Raw genomic sequence first — 21,141 nt, 5'->3', positions numbered from 1 at the left:
TAAAAGGAGGCCTGTGGAGCAGGTCTGGGTGTGACTCCGGATCCCCCAACATCAGGTGCCACCACCAAAGATTCCTGCGTGTAGCCCATAGAACCCCAAAAGCAACGGGACGAGTTCTGGTCACGTACTCCCTCAAAATGACATCCTGGCCTTCTTCTGGAACTCCCTCCCCTCTCAGACTCTCAAGGTTTCCTCCAGCGTGTCGGTTCCCACAGAGCAGACCTTTGGTCTGAGACCTGACAGTCCAGATGCCACGCATGCTGCCGCGTGGCGGCGGTGTCGCGGCTTGGGACAAGAGGAGGCCCCACGGTGCGGGCTGGGGCGCCAGGCACCGCGCGGGCGCTGAGGGTGGGGGTGACCCCCACCCCGGGCCGCCGCCGCGCTCCCAGAAAGGGGACAGAACAAGAGGCAAAAAAAAAAAAAAAAAAAAAGCAGCAGCCTGTGGCACCCGGTATTCCCAGGCGGTCTCCCATCCAAGTACTAACCAGGCCCGACCCTGCTTAGCTTCCGAGACCAGACGAGATCGGGGGCGTTCAGGGTGGTGTGGCCCTAGACGGCGGCGGAGGGCGCCCCTGCCCCGCTCAAGAAGCCGAGCCTCTCTGGGCTTCCCCGCCGCCGCCTCCCGCCCCAGGCCCCGCGCCGGGCCGGGCCGGTTGAGTTCTCCGGCCGGCCGGGTCCCGCGGGCTCCCAGGGACGGGGGTGATGGGCGGGGCGGGGCGGGGGGCTGTCTCTCTATACACACACACACACACTCACACTCACTCACACTCACACAAGATGCGCCTCCACGGCTGGACTCGCCAAGGTGGAGCCCTCCCAGCCCCCCTCGTCTCCTCGCCCGGCCTCCTTCACCTACCCGCTGCCCACCCCCAGCGCGTCGCTGCCTGCCGCTGACTGCGCACGCGCGGGACGCTCGCCCTTTGACCCCAGCCAGGGGCCGCCCTCCCCCACAACCCCTTTCAGCTGCGCCCCCCCCCCTCGCCCTGTGGGTGGGCTGCCGCCTATTCCCCCGGGCCAGGGCTGGGGCACAGCCAGTGTATGGGGCGTCTCTCTCTGGGGATGTGTCCCATGGGTGGGGTGGGGTGGCGTGGTTTGGGGGGCGCTGAAGAAATCAGTCCCCTCCATCTCCTACCTCTGGAAAACGCCCAAGCCCGTGGAGAACTGCCGGCACCGCTTCGTGGGGGCCGGGACCCTCCTCCGTGTCCTCCGGTGGCCCAGTCCAAGGGGCCTGGGCCTGGCCGGGGCTGCATTGGACCCCGACCACCCTGGCGTGTGGACTCGCTAAAAATCGGCCATTAGATATTGGATTCCAGCTTCCTGGAGGTCATTTCACTAATGAGTGCACCGGAAAGAGTTTCCTAATCCATCTGTGAGGGTGGCAACTGAAAGAGAATTTTAAAGCTGACAGAATAGGCGAGGGAAGGCATAGGAGATTTCCACACCCAGCAAGGAAGCCTTTCCCGAAATGGAAGAAAGAAACGAGCAAACAGAGACACCGGTAGCCCGCCCGGAAAAGAGTCTGCCCCTTAGAGAAAGCACCCTGACCAGGTTCACCCGTGGGTGGGTGGCGAGCTAGCGGCATTCAGAAGAGCGAGGCCCGCAGTCTGTGCGGAAGACACCTGCGCTCGGGTGTGTGTGGCGGCGCGATTCACAAGCAGCTCTAGATGTTAAACCAAGGAGAAGCCAGGGAGTTCCCAACGCCCCAGGTGTCCTCAGCCCACGACTGGCTGCTGTGGGAATGCGAAGCCCGGCTCCTTGTCTCAGAGCGGGGTTCCCAGGAGGATCAGGCTGAAGCTGGGACTTGGCCTCAAAGTGTCCCCTCGCATGGCCACCCCCTTCCCCTTCCTGCTCCTCTACTCCTGGTGCCCCTCCATCCAGGGGCCAGACCTTAAAGAGTCACCGCAAGAGAATCCTGGTCCCAAAGGAGCCTTCTGGGGGACCGGTGCTGAGAGAGGTTGTGGGCATGGCCCGCTGGGGCTCTGCCCGACCCAGGGCTGAGAGATGCCACCTCCCAGCTCTGGGTCCCTGCAGGAAGTGTTGGCAAGCACAGGGCCGGTCCTCCAAAGGCCCAGGTGCAGGGAGCCCAGGCCAAGCAGCCTGTGGAAGAAGCCACTTGCCGTGCCACCCCGGGAACAGGACTGCAGGCCCCGGCCCTTCCCACCTCCTCCTCCTCCTCCTCCTCCTCCTCCCCCCCGCCCCCCCCCCACAGGGCACAGGGCTCAGAGACACCTCAGACTCTTGCTACCCAAAGTGCAAAGGGCATCAGTTGCTCCTCCAACCCCCCTCCCCCCGCCCAGCAGACCACGTTGTCCAGCCAGCCCCCGGGCCTCCCTGGGGTGCCCAGCACAAAAGTGCAGACACCCACCGGACCCTCAATCTCAGTTTTCGGATGTTTTTGCCACTCTAAGGACCCGCAGGCCAGCTGGGCCTTCGGGCAGGACAGAGAGCCCCGGAATCCGACGTGGAGAGCTGCGTGTACGTCCCCATCAGGAGGCGGTCCCCACCTCCGCGGCTCTCCCCTTGCGGGGAGCGGCAGCCCAGCCGGCAGCCCCAGGGCCTCAGGGAAGACACCAGGCTGGGCCCCCCCGCGGCACAGCGGGGGCACGTCCCCCGCACTCACGCGACTTAGGGACGGCTGCTGGAGACTGCTGCGGCCACCCTGCTGCCGGGTTTCTGGAGGGCTTCCTGGAAGCAGCGTCCACACCAAGCCCTTGGAAGGCCCAGGCGACGGAGGAGCCGGTCAGGCAGGGGCCGAGGACGGTGAGAGGCCGGGCGGGCGGGAAGGAGCATGTCAGGCAGGGGCAGAGGACGGTGACCGGCCGGGCGGGGAGGAGCCGGTCAGGCGGGGGCCCAGGACAGTGACGGGCCTGGCCGGGGAGGAGTGCGTCAGGCAGGGGCAGAGGAGACGGGCTGGGTAAGGGTTAGGGTTACAGTTAGGGCACAATTCACAATCGCAAAGACGTGGAAGCGACCCGAGTGCCCATCCATCCAGGAGTGCATCAATAAAATGTGGCGCGTGGACACCACGGAGTGCCATTCGGCTGTGAGGAGCAGCGGTGAGAGGGCGCCTCTCGTGTTCTCCTGGCCAGAGCTGGAACCCGTTCCAGTAAGCCAAGTATCCCAAGAATGGACACACGAGCACCACGTGAGCGCGCTCACCAGCAAATTGGTACGAACGGATGGACACCTAAGTGGACGGAGAGGAATCACCTTCATCGGGTGGGTGTCGGGCGGGTGGGGGGAGGGGAGGGGCATACACATCCATTAGGCATGGGGTGGGTGCGCACCGACTGGGGGATGGGCGCACTTGAAGCTCTGACCCGAGGGGGGAGGCTTGGAGAGGGCAAGGCACCCGACCTTAACATTGGTATCCCCACAATACGCTGGAACAACATGAGAGGTATATGAATAAGAACACAGGGGGGGGCCGGGCGCGGTGGCTCACGCCTGTAATCCTAGCTCTCTGGGAGGCCGAGGCGGGCGGATTGCTCCAGGTCAGGAGTTCGAAACCAGCCTGAGCAAGAGCGAGACCCCGTCTCTACTAAAAATAGAAAGAAATTAATTGGCCAACTAATATATATAGAAAAACACAGCCGGGCGTGGTGGTGCATGCCTGTAGTCCCAACTACTCGGGAGGCTGAGGCAGCAGGATTGCTTGAGCCCGGAGATTGAGGTTGCTGTGAGCTAGGCTGACGCCATGGCACTCACTCTAGCCTGGGCAGCAAAACGAGACTCTGTCTCAAAAAAAAAAAAAAAAAAAAAGAACACAGGGGGGAGGGGGGCACGGGCAACACATGTCACCTGAATACTTGTACTCCCATCATCTGCTTGAAAAGAGAGAGAAAAGAAAATGCAATCTTAGAGGTAAGAGACACTTTTTAAACATAATGAATCCGAAGAGAAAAGTAAAAGGAGGCCTGTGGAGCAGGTCTGGGTGTGACTCCGGATCCCCCAACATCAGGTGCCACCACCAAAGATTCCTGCGTGTAGCCCATAGAACCCCAAAAGCAACGGGACGAGTTCTGGTCACGTACTCCCTCAAAATGACATCCTGGCCTTCTTCTGGAACTCCCTCCCCTCTCAGACTCTCAAGGTTTCCTCCAGCGTGTCGGTTCCCACAGAGCAGACCTTTGGTCTGAGACCTGACAGTCCAGATGCCACGCATGCTGCCGCGTGGCGGCGGTGTCGCGGCTTGGGACAAGAGGAGGCCCCACGGTGCGGGCTGGGGCGCCAGGCACCGCGCGGGCGCTGAGGGTGGGGGTGACCCCCACCCCGGGCCGCCGCCGCGCTCCCAGAAAGGGGACAGAACAAGAGGCAAAAAAAAAAAAAAAAAAAAAGCAGCAGCCTGTGGCACCCGGTATTCCCAGGCGGTCTCCCATCCAAGTACTAACCAGGCCCGACCCTGCTTAGCTTCCGAGACCAGACGAGATCGGGGGCGTTCAGGGTGGTGTGGCCCTAGACGGCGGCGGAGGGCGCCCCTGCCCCGCTCAAGAAGCCGAGCCTCTCTGGGCTTCCCCGCCGCCGCCTCCCGCCCCAGGCCCCGCGCCGGGCCGGGCCGGTTGAGTTCTCCGGCCGGCCGGGTCCCGCGGGCTCCCAGGGACGGGGGTGATGGGCGGGGCGGGGCGGGGGGCTGTCTCTCTATACACACACACACACACTCACACTCACTCACACTCACACAAGATGCGCCTCCACGGCTGGACTCGCCAAGGTGGAGCCCTCCCAGCCCCCCTCGTCTCCTCGCCCGGCCTCCTTCACCTACCCGCTGCCCACCCCCAGCGCGTCGCTGCCTGCCGCTGACTGCGCACGCGCGGGACGCTCGCCCTTTGACCCCAGCCAGGGGCCGCCCTCCCCCACAACCCCTTTCAGCTGCGCCCCCCCCCCTCGCCCTGTGGGTGGGCTGCCGCCTATTCCCCCGGGCCAGGGCTGGGGCACAGCCAGTGTATGGGGCGTCTCTCTCTGGGGATGTGTCCCATGGGTGGGGTGGGGTGGCGTGGTTTGGGGGGCGCTGAAGAAATCAGTCCCCTCCATCTCCTACCTCTGGAAAACGCCCAAGCCCGTGGAGAACTGCCGGCACCGCTTCGTGGGGGCCGGGACCCTCCTCCGTGTCCTCCGGTGGCCCAGTCCAAGGGGCCTGGGCCTGGCCGGGGCTGCATTGGACCCCGACCACCCTGGCGTGTGGACTCGCTAAAAATCGGCCATTAGATATTGGATTCCAGCTTCCTGGAGGTCATTTCACTAATGAGTGCACCGGAAAGAGTTTCCTAATCCATCTGTGAGGGTGGCAACTGAAAGAGAATTTTAAAGCTGACAGAATAGGCGAGGGAAGGCATAGGAGATTTCCACACCCAGCAAGGAAGCCTTTCCCGAAATGGAAGAAAGAAACGAGCAAACAGAGACACCGGTAGCCCGCCCGGAAAAGAGTCTGCCCCTTAGAGAAAGCACCCTGACCAGGTTCACCCGTGGGTGGGTGGCGAGCTAGCGGCATTCAGAAGAGCGAGGCCCGCAGTCTGTGCGGAAGACACCTGCGCTCGGGTGTGTGTGGCGGCGCGATTCACAAGCAGCTCTAGATGTTAAACCAAGGAGAAGCCAGGGAGTTCCCAACGCCCCAGGTGTCCTCAGCCCACGACTGGCTGCTGTGGGAATGCGAAGCCCGGCTCCTTGTCTCAGAGCGGGGTTCCCAGGAGGATCAGGCTGAAGCTGGGACTTGGCCTCAAAGTGTCCCCTCGCATGGCCACCCCCTTCCCCTTCCTGCTCCTCTACTCCTGGTGCCCCTCCATCCAGGGGCCAGACCTTAAAGAGTCACCGCAAGAGAATCCTGGTCCCAAAGGAGCCTTCTGGGGGACCGGTGCTGAGAGAGGTTGTGGGCATGGCCCGCTGGGGCTCTGCCCGACCCAGGGCTGAGAGATGCCACCTCCCAGCTCTGGGTCCCTGCAGGAAGTGTTGGCAAGCACAGGGCCGGTCCTCCAAAGGCCCAGGTGCAGGGAGCCCAGGCCAAGCAGCCTGTGGAAGAAGCCACTTGCCGTGCCACCCCGGGAACAGGACTGCAGGCCCCGGCCCTTCCCACCTCCTCCTCCTCCTCCTCCTCCTCCTCCCCCCCGCCCCCCCCCCACAGGGCACAGGGCTCAGAGACACCTCAGACTCTTGCTACCCAAAGTGCAAAGGGCATCAGTTGCTCCTCCAACCCCCCTCCCCCCGCCCAGCAGACCACGTTGTCCAGCCAGCCCCCGGGCCTCCCTGGGGTGCCCAGCACAAAAGTGCAGACACCCACCGGACCCTCAATCTCAGTTTTCGGATGTTTTTGCCACTCTAAGGACCCGCAGGCCAGCTGGGCCTTCGGGCAGGACAGAGAGCCCCGGAATCCGACGTGGAGAGCTGCGTGTACGTCCCCATCAGGAGGCGGTCCCCACCTCCGCGGCTCTCCCCTTGCGGGGAGCGGCAGCCCAGCCGGCAGCCCCAGGGCCTCAGGGAAGACACCAGGCTGGGCCCCCCCGCGGCACAGCGGGGGCACGTCCCCCGCACTCACGCGACTTAGGGACGGCTGCTGGAGACTGCTGCGGCCACCCTGCTGCCGGGTTTCTGGAGGGCTTCCTGGAAGCAGCGTCCACACCAAGCCCTTGGAAGGCCCAGGCGACGGAGGAGCCGGTCAGGCAGGGGCCGAGGACGGTGAGAGGCCGGGCGGGCGGGAAGGAGCATGTCAGGCAGGGGCAGAGGACGGTGACCGGCCGGGCGGGGAGGAGCCGGTCAGGCGGGGGCCCAGGACAGTGACGGGCCTGGCCGGGGAGGAGTGCGTCAGGCAGGGGCAGAGGAGACGGGCTGGGTAAGGGTTAGGGTTACAGTTAGGGCACAATTCACAATCGCAAAGACGTGGAAGCGACCCGAGTGCCCATCCATCCAGGAGTGCATCAATAAAATGTGGCGCGTGGACACCACGGAGTGCCATTCGGCTGTGAGGAGCAGCGGTGAGGGGGCGCCTCTCGTGTTCTCCTGGCCAGAGCTGGAACCCGTTCCAGTAAGCCAAGTATCCCAAGAATGGACACACGAGCACCACGTGAGCGCGCTCACCAGCAAATTGGTACGAACGGATGGACACCTAAGTGGACGGAGAGGAATCACCTTCATCGGGTGGGTGTCGGGCGGGTGGGGGGAGGGGAGGGGCATACACATCCATTAGGCATGGGGTGGGTGCGCACCGACTGGGGGATGGGCGCACTTGAAGCTCTGACCCGAGGGGGGAGGCTTGGAGAGGGCAAGGCACCCGACCTTAACATTGGTACCCCCACAATACGCTGGAACAACATGAGAGGTATATGAATAAGAACACAGGGGGGGGCCGGGCGCGGTGGCTCACGCCTGTAATCCTAGCTCTCTGGGAGGCCGAGGCGGGCGGATTGCTCCAGGTCAGGAGTTCGAAACCAGCCTGAGCAAGAGCGAGACCCCGTCTCTACTAAAAATAGAAAGAAATTAATTGGCCAACTAATATATATAGAAAAACACAGCCGGGCGTGGTGGTGCATGCCTGTAGTCCCAACTACTCGGGAGGCTGAGGCAGCAGGATTGCTTGAGCCCGGAGATTGAGGTTGCTGTGAGCTAGGCTGACGCCATGGCACTCACTCTAGCCTGGGCAGCAAAACGAGACTCTGTCTCAAAAAAAAAAAAAAAAAAAAAGAACACAGGGGGGAGGGGGGCACGGGCAACACATGTCACCTGAATACTTGTACTCCCATCATCTGCTTGAAAAGAGAGAGAAAAGAAAATGCAATCTTAGAGGTAAGAGACACTTTTTAAACATAATGAATCCGAAGAGAAAAGTAAAAGGAGGCCTGTGGAGCAGGTCTGGGTGTGACTCCGGATCCCCCAACATCAGGTGCCACCACCAAAGATTCCTGCGTGTAGCCCATAGAACCCCAAAAGCAACGGGACGAGTTCTGGTCACGTACTCCCTCAAAATGACATCCTGGCCTTCTTCTGGAACTCCCTCCCCTCTCAGACTCTCAAGGTTTCCTCCAGCGTGTCGGTTCCCACAGAGCAGACCTTTGGTCTGAGACCTGACAGTCCAGATGCCACGCATGCTGCCGCGTGGCGGCGGTGTCGCGGCTTGGGACAAGAGGAGGCCCCACGGTGCGGGCTGGGGCGCCAGGCACCGCGCGGGCGCTGAGGGTGGGGGTGACCCCCACCCCGGGCCGCCGCCGCGCTCCCAGAAAGGGGACAGAACAAGAGGCAAAAAAAAAAAAAAAAAAAAAGCAGCAGCCTGTGGCACCCGGTATTCCCAGGCGGTCTCCCATCCAAGTACTAACCAGGCCCGACCCTGCTTAGCTTCCGAGACCAGACGAGATCGGGGGCGTTCAGGGTGGTGTGGCCCTAGACGGCGGCGGAGGGCGCCCCTGCCCCGCTCAAGAAGCCGAGCCTCTCTGGGCTTCCCCGCCGCCGCCTCCCGCCCCAGGCCCCGCGCCGGGCCGGGCCGGTTGAGTTCTCCGGCCGGCCGGGTCCCGCGGGCTCCCAGGGACGGGGGTGATGGGCGGGGCGGGGCGGGGGGCTGTCTCTCTATACACACACACACACACTCACACTCACTCACACTCACACAAGATGCGCCTCCACGGCTGGACTCGCCAAGGTGGAGCCCTCCCAGCCCCCCTCGTCTCCTCGCCCGGCCTCCTTCACCTACCCGCTGCCCACCCCCAGCGCGTCGCTGCCTGCCGCTGACTGCGCACGCGCGGGACGCTCGCCCTTTGACCCCAGCCAGGGGCCGCCCTCCCCCACAACCCCTTTCAGCTGCGCCCCCCCCCCTCGCCCTGTGGGTGGGCTGCCGCCTATTCCCCCGGGCCAGGGCTGGGGCACAGCCAGTGTATGGGGCGTCTCTCTCTGGGGATGTGTCCCATGGGTGGGGTGGGGTGGCGTGGTTTGGGGGGCGCTGAAGAAATCAGTCCCCTCCATCTCCTACCTCTGGAAAACGCCCAAGCCCGTGGAGAACTGCCGGCACCGCTTCGTGGGGGCCGGGACCCTCCTCCGTGTCCTCCGGTGGCCCAGTCCAAGGGGCCTGGGCCTGGCCGGGGCTGCATTGGACCCCGACCACCCTGGCGTGTGGACTCGCTAAAAATCGGCCATTAGATATTGGATTCCAGCTTCCTGGAGGTCATTTCACTAATGAGTGCACCGGAAAGAGTTTCCTAATCCATCTGTGAGGGTGGCAACTGAAAGAGAATTTTAAAGCTGACAGAATAGGCGAGGGAAGGCATAGGAGATTTCCACACCCAGCAAGGAAGCCTTTCCCGAAATGGAAGAAAGAAACGAGCAAACAGAGACACCGGTAGCCCGCCCGGAAAAGAGTCTGCCCCTTAGAGAAAGCACCCTGACCAGGTTCACCCGTGGGTGGGTGGCGAGCTAGCGGCATTCAGAAGAGCGAGGCCCGCAGTCTGTGCGGAAGACACCTGCGCTCGGGTGTGTGTGGCGGCGCGATTCACAAGCAGCTCTAGATGTTAAACCAAGGAGAAGCCAGGGAGTTCCCAACGCCCCAGGTGTCCTCAGCCCACGACTGGCTGCTGTGGGAATGCGAAGCCCGGCTCCTTGTCTCAGAGCGGGGTTCCCAGGAGGATCAGGCTGAAGCTGGGACTTGGCCTCAAAGTGTCCCCTCGCATGGCCACCCCCTTCCCCTTCCTGCTCCTCTACTCCTGGTGCCCCTCCATCCAGGGGCCAGACCTTAAAGAGTCACCGCAAGAGAATCCTGGTCCCAAAGGAGCCTTCTGGGGGACCGGTGCTGAGAGAGGTTGTGGGCATGGCCCGCTGGGGCTCTGCCCGACCCAGGGCTGAGAGATGCCACCTCCCAGCTCTGGGTCCCTGCAGGAAGTGTTGGCAAGCACAGGGCCGGTCCTCCAAAGGCCCAGGTGCAGGGAGCCCAGGCCAAGCAGCCTGTGGAAGAAGCCACTTGCCGTGCCACCCCGGGAACAGGACTGCAGGCCCCGGCCCTTCCCACCTCCTCCTCCTCCTCCTCCTCCTCCTCCCCCCCGCCCCCCCCCCCACAGGGCACAGGGCTCAGAGACACCTCAGACTCTTGCTACCCAAAGTGCAAAGGGCATCAGTTGCTCCTCCAACCCCCCTCCCCCCGCCCAGCAGACCACGTTGTCCAGCCAGCCCCCGGGCCTCCCTGGGGTGCCCAGCACAAAAGTGCAGACACCCACCGGACCCTCAATCTCAGTTTTCGGATGTTTTTGCCACTCTAAGGACCCGCAGGCCAGCTGGGCCTTCGGGCAGGACAGAGAGCCCCGGAATCCGACGTGGAGAGCTGCGTGTACGTCCCCATCAGGAGGCGGTCCCCACCTCCGCGGCTCTCCCCTTGCGGGGAGCGGCAGCCCAGCCGGCAGCCCCAGGGCCTCAGGGAAGACACCAGGCTGGGCCCCCCCGCGGCACAGCGGGGGCACGTCCCCCGCACTCACGCGACTTAGGGACGGCTGCTGGAGACTGCTGCGGCCACCCTGCTGCCGGGTTTCTGGAGGGCTTCCTGGAAGCAGCGTCCACACCAAGCCCTTGGAAGGCCCAGGCGACGGAGGAGCCGGTCAGGCAGGGGCCGAGGACGGTGAGAGGCCGGGCGGGCGGGAAGGAGCATGTCAGGCAGGGGCAGAGGACGGTGACCGGCCGGGCGGGGAGGAGCCGGTCAGGCGGGGGCCCAGGACAGTGACGGGCCTGGCCGGGGAGGAGTGCGTCAGGCAGGGGCAGAGGAGACGGGCTGGGTAAGGGTTAGGGTTACAGTTAGGGCACAATTCACAATCGCAAAGACGTGGAAGCGACCCGAGTGCCCATCCATCCAGGAGTGCATCAATAAAATGTGGCGCGTGGACACCACGGAGTGCCATTCGGCTGTGAGGAGCAGCGGTGAGAGGGCGCCTCTCGTGTTCTCCTGGCCAGAGCTGGAACCCGTTCCAGTAAGCCAAGTATCCCAAGAATGGACACACGAGCACCACGTGAGCGCGCTCACCAGCAAATTGGTACGAACGGATGGACACCTAAGTGGACGGAGAGGAATCACCTTCATCGGGTGGGTGTCGGGCGGGTGGGGGGAGGGGAGGGGCATACACATCCATTAGGCATGGGGTGGGTGCGCACCGACTGGGGGATGGGCGCACTTGAAGCTCTGACCCGAGGGGGGAGGCTTGGAGAGGGCAAGGCACCCGACCTTAACATTGGTATCCCCACAATACGCTGGAACAACATGAGAGGTATATGAATAAGAACACAGGGGGGGGCCGGGCGCGGTGGCTCACGCCTGTAATCCTAGCTCTCTGGGAGGCCGAGGCGGGCGGATTGCTCCAGGTCAGGAGTTCGAAACCAGCCTGAGCAAGAGCGAGACCCCGTCTCTACTAAAAATAGAAAGAAATTAATTGGCCAACTAATATATATAGAAAAACACAGCCGGGCGTGGTGGTGCATGCCTGTAGTCCCAACTACTCGGGAGGCTGAGGCAGCAGGATTGCTTGAGCCCGGAGATTGAGGTTGCTGTGAGCTAGGCTGACGCCATGGCACTCACTCTAGCCTGGGCAGCAAAACGAGACTCTGTCTCAAAAAAAAAAAAAAAAAAAAAGAACACAGGGGGGAGGGGGGCACGGGCAACACATGTCACCTGAATACTTGTACTCCCATCATCTGCTTGAAAAGAGAGAGAAAAGAAAATGCAATCTTAGAGGTAAGAGACACTTTTTAAACATAATGAATCCGAAGAGAAAAGTAAAAGGAGGCCTGTGGAGCAGGTCTGGGTGTGACTCCGGATCCCCCAACATCAGGTGCCACCACCAAAGATTCCTGCGTGTAGCCCATAGAACCCCAAAAGCAACGGGACGAGTTCTGGTCACGTACTCCCTCAAAATGACATCCTGGCCTTCTTCTGGAACTCCCTCCCCTCTCAGACTCTCAAGGTTTCCTCCAGCGTGTCGGTTCCCACAGAGCAGACCTTTGGTCTGAGACCTGACAGTCCAGATGCCACGCATGCTGCCGCGTGGCGGCGGTGTCGCGGCTTGGGACAAGAGGAGGCCCCACGGTGCGGGCTGGGGCGCCAGGCACCGCGCGGGCGCTGAGGGTGGGGGTGACCCCCACCCCGGGCCGCCGCCGCGCTCCCAGAAAGGGGACAGAACAAGAGGCAAAAAAAAAAAAAAAAAAAAAGCAGCAGCCTGTGGCACCCGGTATTCCCAGGCGGTCTCCCATCCAAGTACTAACCAGGCCCGACCCTGCTTAGCTTCCGAGACCAGACGAGATCGGGGGCGTTCAGGGTGGTGTGGCCCTAGACGGCGGCGGAGGGCGCCCCTGCCCCGCTCAAGAAGCCGAGCCTCTCTGGGCTTCCCCGCCGCCGCCTCCCGCCCCAGGCCCCGCGCCGGGCCGGGCCGGTTGAGTTCTCCGGCCGGCCGGGTCCCGCGGGCTCCCAGGGACGGGGGTGATGGGCGGGGCGGGGCGGGGGGCTGTCTCTCTATACACACACACACACACTCACACTCACTCACACTCACACAAGATGCGCCTCCACGGCTGGACTCGCCAAGGTGGAGCCCTCCCAGCCCCCCTCGTCTCCTCGCCCGGCCTCCTTCACCTACCCGCTGCCCACCCCCAGCGCGTCGCTGCCTGCCGCTGACTGCGCACGCGCGGGACGCTCGCCCTTTGACCCCAGCCAGGGGCCGCCCTCCCCCACAACCCCTTTCAGCTGCGCCCCCCCCCTCGCCCTGTGGGTGGGCTGCCGCCTATTCCCCCGGGCCAGGGCTGGGGCACAGCCAGTGTATGGGGCGTCTCTCTCTGGGGATGTGTCCCATGGGTGGGGTGGGGTGGCGTGGTTTGGGGGGCGCTGAAGAAATCAGTCCCCTCCATCTCCTACCTCTGGAAAACGCCCAAGCCCGTGGAGAACTGCCGGCACCGCTTCGTGGGGGCCGGGACCCTCCTCCGTGTCCTCCGGTGGCCCAGTCCAAGGGGCCTGGGCCTGGCCGGGGCTGCATTGGACCCCGACCACCCTGGCGTGTGGACTCGCTAAAAATCGGCCATTAGATATTGGATTCCAGCTTCCTGGAGGTCATTTCACTAATGAGTGCACCGGAAAGAGTTTCCTAATCCATCTGTGAGGGTGGCAACTGAAAGAGAATTTTAAAGCTGACAGAATAGGCGAGGGAAGGCATAGGAGATTTCCACACCCAGCAAGGAAGCCTTTCCCGAAATGGAAGAAAGAAACGAGCAAACAGAGACACCGGTAGCCCGCCCGGAAAAGAGTCTGCCCCTTAGAGAAAGCACCCTGACCAGGTTCACCCGTGGGTGGGTGGCGAGCTAGCGGCATTCAGAAGAGCGAGGCCCGCAGTCTGTGCGGAAGACACCTGCGCTCGGGTGTGTGTGGCGGCGCGATTCACAAGCAGCTCTAGATGTTAAACCAAGGAGAAGCCAGGGAGTTCCCAACGCCCCAGGTGTCCTCAGCCCACGACTGGCTGCTGTGGGAATGCGAAGCCCGGCTCCTTGTCTCAGAGCGGGGTTCCCAGGAGGATCAGGCTGAAGCTGGGACTTGGCCTCAAAGTGTCCCCTCGCATGGCCACCCCCTTCCCCTTCCTGCTCCTCTACTCCTGGTGCCCCTCCATCCAGGGGCCAGACCTTAAAGAGTCACCGCAAGAGAATCCTGGTCCCAAAGGAGCCTTCTGGGGGACCGGTGCTGAGAGAGGTTGTGGGCATGGCCCGCTGGGGCTCTGCCCGACCCAGGGCTGAGAGATGCCACCTCCCAGCTCTGGGTCCCTGCAGGAAGTGTTGGCAAGCACAGGGCCGGTCCTCCAAAGGCCCAGGTGCAGGGAGCCCAGGCCAAGCAGCCTGTGGAAGAAGCCACTTGCCGTGCCACCCCGGGAACAGGACTGCAGGCCCCGGCCCTTCCCACCTCCTCCTCCTCCTCCTCCTCCTCCTCCCCCCCGCCCCCCCCCCACAGGGCACAGGGCTCAGAGACACCTCAGACTCTTGCTACCCAAAGTGCAAAGGGCATCAGTTGCTCCTCCAACCCCCCTCCCCCCGCCCAGCAGACCACGTTGTCCAGCCAGCCCCCGGGCCTCCCTGGGGTGCCCAGCACAAAAGTGCAGACACCCACCGGACCCTCAATCTCAGTTTTCGGATGTTTTTGCCACTCTAAGGACCCGCAGGCCAGCTGGGCCTTCGGGCAGGACAGAGAGCCCCGGAATCCGACGTGGAGAGCTGCGTGTACGTCCCCATCAGGAGGCGGTCCCCACCTCCGCGGCTCTCCCCTTGCGGGGAGCGGCAGCCCAGCCGGCAGCCCCAGGGCCTCAGGGAAGACACCAGGCTGGGCCCCCCCGCGGCACAGCGGGGGCACGTCCCCCGCACTCACGCGACTTAGGGACGGCTGCTGGAGACTGCTGCGGCCACCCTGCTGCCGGGTTTCTGGAGGGCTTCCTGGAAGCAGCGTCCACACCAAGCCCTTGGAAGGCCCAGGCGACGGAGGAGCCGGTCAGGCAGGGGCCGAGGACGGTGAGAGGCCGGGCGGGCGGGAAGGAGCATGTCAGGCAGGGGCAGAGGACGGTGACCGGCCGGGCGGGGAGGAGCCGGTCAGGCGGGGGCCCAGGACAGTGACGGGCCTGGCCGGGGAGGAGTGCGTCAGGCAGGGGCAGAGGAGACGGGCTGGGTAAGGGTTAGGGTTACAGTTAGGGCACAATTCACAATCGCAAAGACGTGGAAGCGACCCGAGTGCCCATCCATCCAGGAGTGCATCAATAAAATGTGGCGCGTGGACACCACGGAGTGCCATTCGGCTGTGAGGAGCAGCGGTGAGGGGGCGCCTCTCGTGTTCTCCTGGCCTGAGCTGGAACCCGTTCCAGTAAGCCAAGTATCCCAAGAATGGACACACGAGCACCACGTGAGCGCGCTCACCAGCAAATTGGTACGAACGGATGGACGCCTAAGTGGACGGAGAGGAATCACCTTCATCGGGTGGGTGTCGGGCGGGTGGGGGGAGGGGAGGGGCATACACATCCATTAGGCATGGGGTGGGTGCGCACCGACTGGGGGATGGGCGCACTTGAAGCTCTGACCCGAGGGGGGAGGCTTGGAGAGGGCAAGGCACCCGACCTTAACATTGGTATCCCCACAATACGCTGGAACAACATGAGAGGTATATGAATAAGAACACAGGGGGGGGCCGGGCGCGGTGGCTCACGCCTGTAATCCTAGCTCTCTGGGAGGCCGAGGCGGGCGGATTGCTCCAGGTCAGGAGTTCGAAACCAGCCTGAGCAAGAGCGAGACCCCGTCTCTACTAAAAATAGAGAGAAATTAATTGGCCAACTAATATATATAGAAAAACACAGCCGGGCGTGGTGGTGCATGCCTGTAGTCCCAACTACTCGGGAGGCTGAGGCAGCAGGATTGCTTGAGCCCGGAGATTGAGGTTGCTGTGAGCTGGGCTGACGCCATGGCACTCACTCTAGCCTGGGCAGCAAAACGAGACTCTGTCTCAAAAAAAAAAAAAAAAAAAAAAGAACACAGGGGGGAGGGGGGCACGGGCAACACATGTCACCTGAATACTTGTACTCCCATCATCTGCTTGAAGAGAGAGAGAAAAGAAAATGCAATCTTAGAGGTAAGAGACACTTTTTAAACATAATGAATCCGAAGAGAAAAGTAAAAGGAGGCCTGTGGAGCAGGTCTGGGTGTGACTCCGGATCCCCCAACATCAGGTGCCACCACCAAAGATTCCTGCGTGTAGCCCATAGAACCCCAAAAGCAACGGGACGAGTTCTGGTCACGTACTCCCTCAAAATGACATCCTGGCCTTCTTCTGGAACTCCCTCCCCTCTCAGACTCTCAAGGTTTCCTCCAGCGTGTCGGTTCCCACAGAGCAGACCTTTGGTCTGAGACCTGACAGTCCAGATGCCACGCATGCTGCCGCGTGGCGGCGGTGTCGCGGCTTGGGACAAGAGGAGGCCCCACGGTGCGGGCTGGGGCGCCAGGCACCGCGCGGGCGCTGAGGGTGGGGGTGACCCCCACCCCGGGCCGCCGCCGCGCTCCCAGAAAGGGGACAGAACAAGAGGCAAAAAAAAAAAAAAAAAAAAAAGCAGCAGCCTGTGGCACCCGGTATTCCCAGGCGGTCTCCCATCCAAGTACTAACCAGGCCCGACCCTGCTTAGCTTCCGAGACCAGACGAGATCGGGGGCGTTCAGGGTGGTGTGGCCCTAGACGGCGGCGGAGGGCGCCCCTGCCCCGCTCAAGAAGCCGAGCCTCTCTGGGCTTCCCCGCCGCCGCCTCCCGCCCCAGGCCCCGCGCCGGGCCGGGCCGGTTGAGTTCTCCGGCCGGCCGGGTCCCGCGGGCTCCCAGGGACGGGGGTGATGGGCGGGGCGGGGCGGGGGGCTGTCTCTCTATACACACACACACACACTCACACTCACTCACACTCACACAAGATGCGCCTCCACGGCTGGACTCGCCAAGGTGGAGCCCTCCCAGCCCCCCTCGTCTCCTCGCCCGGCCTCCTTCACCTACCCGCTGCCCACCCCCAGCGCGTCGCTGCCTGCCGCTGACTGCGCACGCGCGGGACGCTCGCCCTTTGACCCTAGCCAGGGGCCGCCCTCCCCCACAACCCCTTTCAGCTGCGCCCCCCCCTCGCCCTGTGGGTGGGCTGCCGCCTATTCCCCCGGGCCAGGGCTGGGGCACAGCCAGTGTATGGGGCGTCTCTCTCTGGGGATGTGTCCCATGGGTGGGGTGGGGTGGCGTGGTTTGGGGGGCGCTGAAGAAATCAGTCCCCTCCATCTCCTACCTCTGGAAAACGCCCAAGCCCGTGGAGAACTGCCGGCACCGCTTCGTGGGGGACGGGACCCTCCTCCGTGTCCTCCTGTGGCCCAGTCCAAGGGGCCTGGGCCTGGCCGGGGCTGCATTGGACCCCGACCACCCTGGCGTGTGGACTGGCTAAAAATCGGCCATTAGATATTGGATTCCAGCTTCCTGGAGGTCATTTCACTAATGAGTGCACCGGAAAGAGTTTCCTAATCCATCTGTGAGGGTGGCAACTGAAAGAGAATTTTAAAGCTGACAGAATAGGCGAGGGAAGGCATAGGAGATTTCCACACCCAGCAAGGAAGACTTTCCCGAAATGGAAGGAAGAAACGAGCAAACAGAGACACCGGTAGCCCGCCCGGAAAAGAGTCTGCCCCCGAGAGAAAGCACCCTGACCAGGTTCACCCGTGGGTGGGTGGCGAGCTAGCGGCATTCAGAAGAGCGAGGCCCGCAGTCTGTGCGGAAGACACCTGCGCTCGGGTGTGTGTGGCGGCGCGATTCACAAGCAGCTCTAGACGTTAAACCAAGGAGAAGCCAGGGAGTTCCCAACGCCCCAGGTGTCCTCAGCCCACGACTGGCTGCTGTGGGAATGCGAAGCCCGGCTCCTTGTCTCAGAGCGGGGTTCCCAGGAGGATCAGGCTGAAGCTGGGACTTGGCCTCAAAGTGTCCCCTCGCACGGCCACGCCCTTCCCCTTCCTGCTCCTCTACTCCTGGTGCCCCTCCATCCAGGGGCCAGACCTTAAAGAGTCACCGCAAGAGAATCCTGGTCCCAAAGGAGCCTTCTGGGGGACCGGTGCTGAGAGAGGTTGTGGGCATGGCCCGCTGGGGCTCTGCCCGACCCAGGGCTGAGAGATGCCACCTCCCAGCTCTGGGTCCCTGCAGGAAGTGTTGGCAAGCACAGGGCCGGTCCTCCAAAGGCCCAGGTGCAGGGAGCCCAGGCCAAGCAGCCTGTGGAAGAAGCCACTTGCCGTGCCACCCCGGGAACAGGACTGCAGGCCCCGGCCCTTCCCACCTCCTCCTCCTCCTCCTCCTCCTCCTCCTCCCCCCCGGCCCCCCCCCACAGGGCACAGGGCTCAGAGACACCTCAGACTCTTGCTACCCAAAGTGCAAAGGGCATCAGTTGCTCCTCCAACCCCCCCGCCCAGCAGACCACGTTGTCCAGCCAGCCCCCGGGCCTCCCTGGGGTGCCCAGCACAAAAGTGCAGACACCCACCGGACCCTCAATCTCAGTTTTCGGATGTTTTTGCCACTCTAAGGACCCGCAGGCCAGCTGGGCCTTCGGGCAGGACAGAGAGCCCCGGAATCCGACGTGGAGAGCTGCGTGTACGTCCCCATCAGGAGGCGGTCCCCACCTCCGCGGCTCTCCCCTTGCGGGGAGCGGCAGCCCAGCCGGCAGCCCCAGGGCCTCAGGGAAGACACCAGGCTGGGCCCCCCCGCGGCACAGCGGGGGCACGTCCCCCGCACTCACGCGACTTAGGGACGGCTGCTGGAGACTGCTGCGGCCACCCTGCTGCCGGGTTTCTGGAGGGCTTCCTGGAAGCAGCGTCCACACCAAGCCCTTGGAAGGCCCAGGCGACGGAGGAGCCGGTCAGGCAGGGGCCGAGGACGGTGAGAGGCCGGGCGGGCGGGAAGGAGCATGTCAGGCAGGGGCAGAGGACGGTGACCGGCCGGGCGGGGAGGAGCCGGTCAGGCGGGGGCCCAGGACAGTGACGGGCCTGGCCGGGGAGGAGTGCGTCAGGCAGGGGCAGAGGAGACGGGCTGGGTAAGGGTTAGGGTTACAGTTAGGGCACAATTCACAATCGCAAAGACGTGGAAGCGACCCGAGTGCCCATCCATCCAGGAGTGCATCAATAAAATGTGGCGCGTGGACACCACGGAGTGCCATTCGGCTGTGAGGAGCAGCGGTGAGAGGGCGCCTCTCGTGTTCTCCTGGCCAGAGCTGGAACCCGTTCCAGTAAGCCAAGTATCCCAAGAATGGACACACGAGCACCACGTGAGCGCGCTCACCAGCAAATTGGTACGAACGGATGGACACCTAAGTGGACGGAGAGGAATCACCTTCATCGGGTGGGTGTCGGGCGGGTGGGGGGAGGGGAGGGGCATACACATCCATTAGGCATGGGGTGGGTGCGCACCGACTGGGGGATGGGCGCACTTGAAGCTCTGACCCGAGGGGGGAGGCTTGGAGAGGGCAAGGCACCCGACCTTAACATTGGTATCCCCACAATACGCTGGAACAACATGAGAGGTATATGAATAAGAACACAGGGGGGGGCCGGGCGCGGTGGCTCACGCCTGTAATCCTAGCTCTCTGGGAGGCCGAGGCGGGCGGATTGCTCCAGGTCAGGAGTTCGAAACCAGCCTGAGCAAGAGCGAGACCCCGTCTCTACTAAAAATAGAAAGAAATTAATTGGCCAACTAATATATATAGAAAAACACAGCCGGGCGTGGTGGTGCATGCCTGTAGTCCCAACTACTCGGGAGGCTGAGGCAGCAGGATTGCTTGAGCCCGGAGATTGAGGTTGCTGTGAGCTAGGCTGACGCCATGGCACTCACTCTAGCCTGGGCAGCAAAACGAGACTCTGTCTCAAAAAAAAAAAAAAAAAAAAAAGAACACAGGGGGGAGGGGGGCACGGGCAACACATGTCACCTGAATACTTGTACTCCCATCATCTGCTTGAAAAGAGAGAGAAAAGAAAATGCAATCTTAGAGGTAAGAGACACTTTTTAAACATAATGAATCCGAAGAGAAAAGTAAAAGGAGGCCTGTGGAGCAGGTCTGGGTGTGACTCCGGATCCCCCAACATCAGGTGCCACCACCAAAGATTCCTGCGTGTAGCCCATAGAACCCCAAAAGCAACGGGACGAGTTCTGGTCACGTACTCCCTCAAAATGACATCCTGGCCTTCTTCTGGAACTCCCTCCCCTCTCAGACTCTCAAGGTTTCCTCCAGCGTGTCGGTTCCCACAGAGCAGACCTTTGGTCTGAGACCTGACAGTCCAGATGCCACGCATGCTGCCGCGTGGCGGCGGTGTCGCGGCTTGGGACAAGAGGAGGCCCCACGGTGCGGGCTGGGGCGCCAGGCACCGCGCGGGCGCTGAGGGTGGGGGTGACCCCCACCCCGGGCCGCCGCCGCGCTCCCAGAAAGGGGACAGAACAAGAGGCAAAAAAAAAAAAAAAAAAAAAGCAGCAGCCTGTGGCACCCGGTATTCCCAGGCGGTCTCCCATCCAAGTACTAACCAGGCCCGACCCTGCTTAGCTTCCGAGACCAGACGAGATCGGGGGCGTTCAGGGTGGTGTGGCCCTAGACGGCGGCGGAGGGCGCCCCTGCCCCGCTCAAGAAGCCGAGCCTCTCTGGGCTTCCCCGCCGCCGCCTCCCGCCCCAGGCCCCGCGCCGGGCCGGGCCGGTTGAGTTCTCCGGCCGGCCGGGTCCCGCGGGCTCCCAGGGACGGGGGTGATGGGCGGGGCGGGGCGGGGGGCTGTCTCTCTATACACACACACACACACTCACACTCACTCACACTCACACAAGATGCGCCTCCACGGCTGGACTCGCCAAGGTGGAGCCCTCCCAGCCCCCCTCGTCTCCTCGCCCGGCCTCCTTCACCTACCCGCTGCCCACCCCCAGCGCGTCGCTGCCTGCCGCTGACTGCGCACGCGCGGGACGCTCGCCCTTTGACCCCAGCCAGGGGCCGCCCTCCCCCACAACCCCTTTCAGCTGCGCCCCCCCCCCTCGCCCTGTGGGTGGGCTGCCGCCTATTCCCCCGGGCCAGGGCTGGGGCACAGCCAGTGTATGGGGCGTCTCTCTCTGGGGATGTGTCCCATGGGTGGGGTGGGGTGGCGTGGTTTGGGGGGCGCTGAAGAAATCAGTCCCCTCCATCTCCTACCTCTGGAAAACGCCCAAGCCCGTGGAGAACTGCCGGCACCGCTTCGTGGGGGCCGGGACCCTCCTCCGTGTCCTCCGGTGGCCCAGTCCAAGGGGCCTGGGCCTGGCCGGGGCTGCATTGGACCCCGACCACCCTGGCGTGTGGACTCGCTAAAAATCGGCCATTAGATATTGGATTCCAGCTTCCTGGAGGTCATTTCACTAATGAGTGCACCGGAAAGAGTTTCCTAATCCATCTGTGAGGGTGGCAACTGAAAGAGAATTTTAAAGCTGACAGAATAGGCGAGGGAAGGCATAGGAGATTTCCACACCCAGCAAGGAAGCCTTTCCCGAAATGGAAGAAAGAAACGAGCAAACAGAGACACCGGTAGCCCGCCCGGAAAAGAGTCTGCCCCTTAGAGAAAGCACCCTGACCAGGTTCACCCGTGGGTGGGTGGCGAGCTAGCGGCATTCAGAAGAGCGAGGCCCGCAGTCTGTGCGGA

General features: G+C 63.0%; 6 non-coding genes across 6 annotated transcripts; all 6 read right to left on the bottom strand.

Moving 5' to 3' along the window:
• Positions 1-436: 436 nt before the first annotated feature.
• LOC142872583 (5S ribosomal RNA) lies at positions 437-555 on the bottom strand. The gene has a single exon (XR_012920840.1). It is a non-coding gene; the product is annotated as a 5S ribosomal RNA (ribosomal RNA).
• A 3,787-nt stretch (positions 556-4,342) lies between these two features.
• On the bottom strand, positions 4,343-4,461 carry LOC142872582 (5S ribosomal RNA). The gene has a single exon (XR_012920839.1). It is a non-coding gene; the product is annotated as a 5S ribosomal RNA (ribosomal RNA).
• A 3,787-nt stretch (positions 4,462-8,248) lies between these two features.
• LOC142872581 (5S ribosomal RNA) lies at positions 8,249-8,367 on the bottom strand. Its single transcript, XR_012920838.1, has one exon. It is a non-coding gene; the product is annotated as a 5S ribosomal RNA (ribosomal RNA).
• Positions 8,368-12,155: 3,788 nt separating this feature from the next.
• On the bottom strand, positions 12,156-12,274 carry LOC142872580 (5S ribosomal RNA). The gene has a single exon (XR_012920837.1). It is a non-coding gene; the product is annotated as a 5S ribosomal RNA (ribosomal RNA).
• A 3,788-nt stretch (positions 12,275-16,062) lies between these two features.
• Positions 16,063-16,181, bottom strand: LOC142872578 (5S ribosomal RNA). The gene has a single exon (XR_012920835.1). It is a non-coding gene; the product is annotated as a 5S ribosomal RNA (ribosomal RNA).
• A 3,783-nt stretch (positions 16,182-19,964) lies between these two features.
• Positions 19,965-20,083, bottom strand: LOC142872577 (5S ribosomal RNA). The gene has a single exon (XR_012920834.1). It is a non-coding gene; the product is annotated as a 5S ribosomal RNA (ribosomal RNA).
• Positions 20,084-21,141: the final 1,058 nt, after the last annotated feature.

The sequence above is a fragment of the Microcebus murinus genome, chromosome 8 (genome assembly GCF_040939455.1).
Source record: "Microcebus murinus isolate Inina chromosome 8, M.murinus_Inina_mat1.0, whole genome shotgun sequence".
In the NCBI taxonomy this organism is placed as follows: Eukaryota; Metazoa; Chordata; class Mammalia; order Primates; family Cheirogaleidae; genus Microcebus; species Microcebus murinus.
Note: the sequence above shows the minus strand (reverse complement) of the source record. Positions and strands in the feature narration are given on the sequence as shown.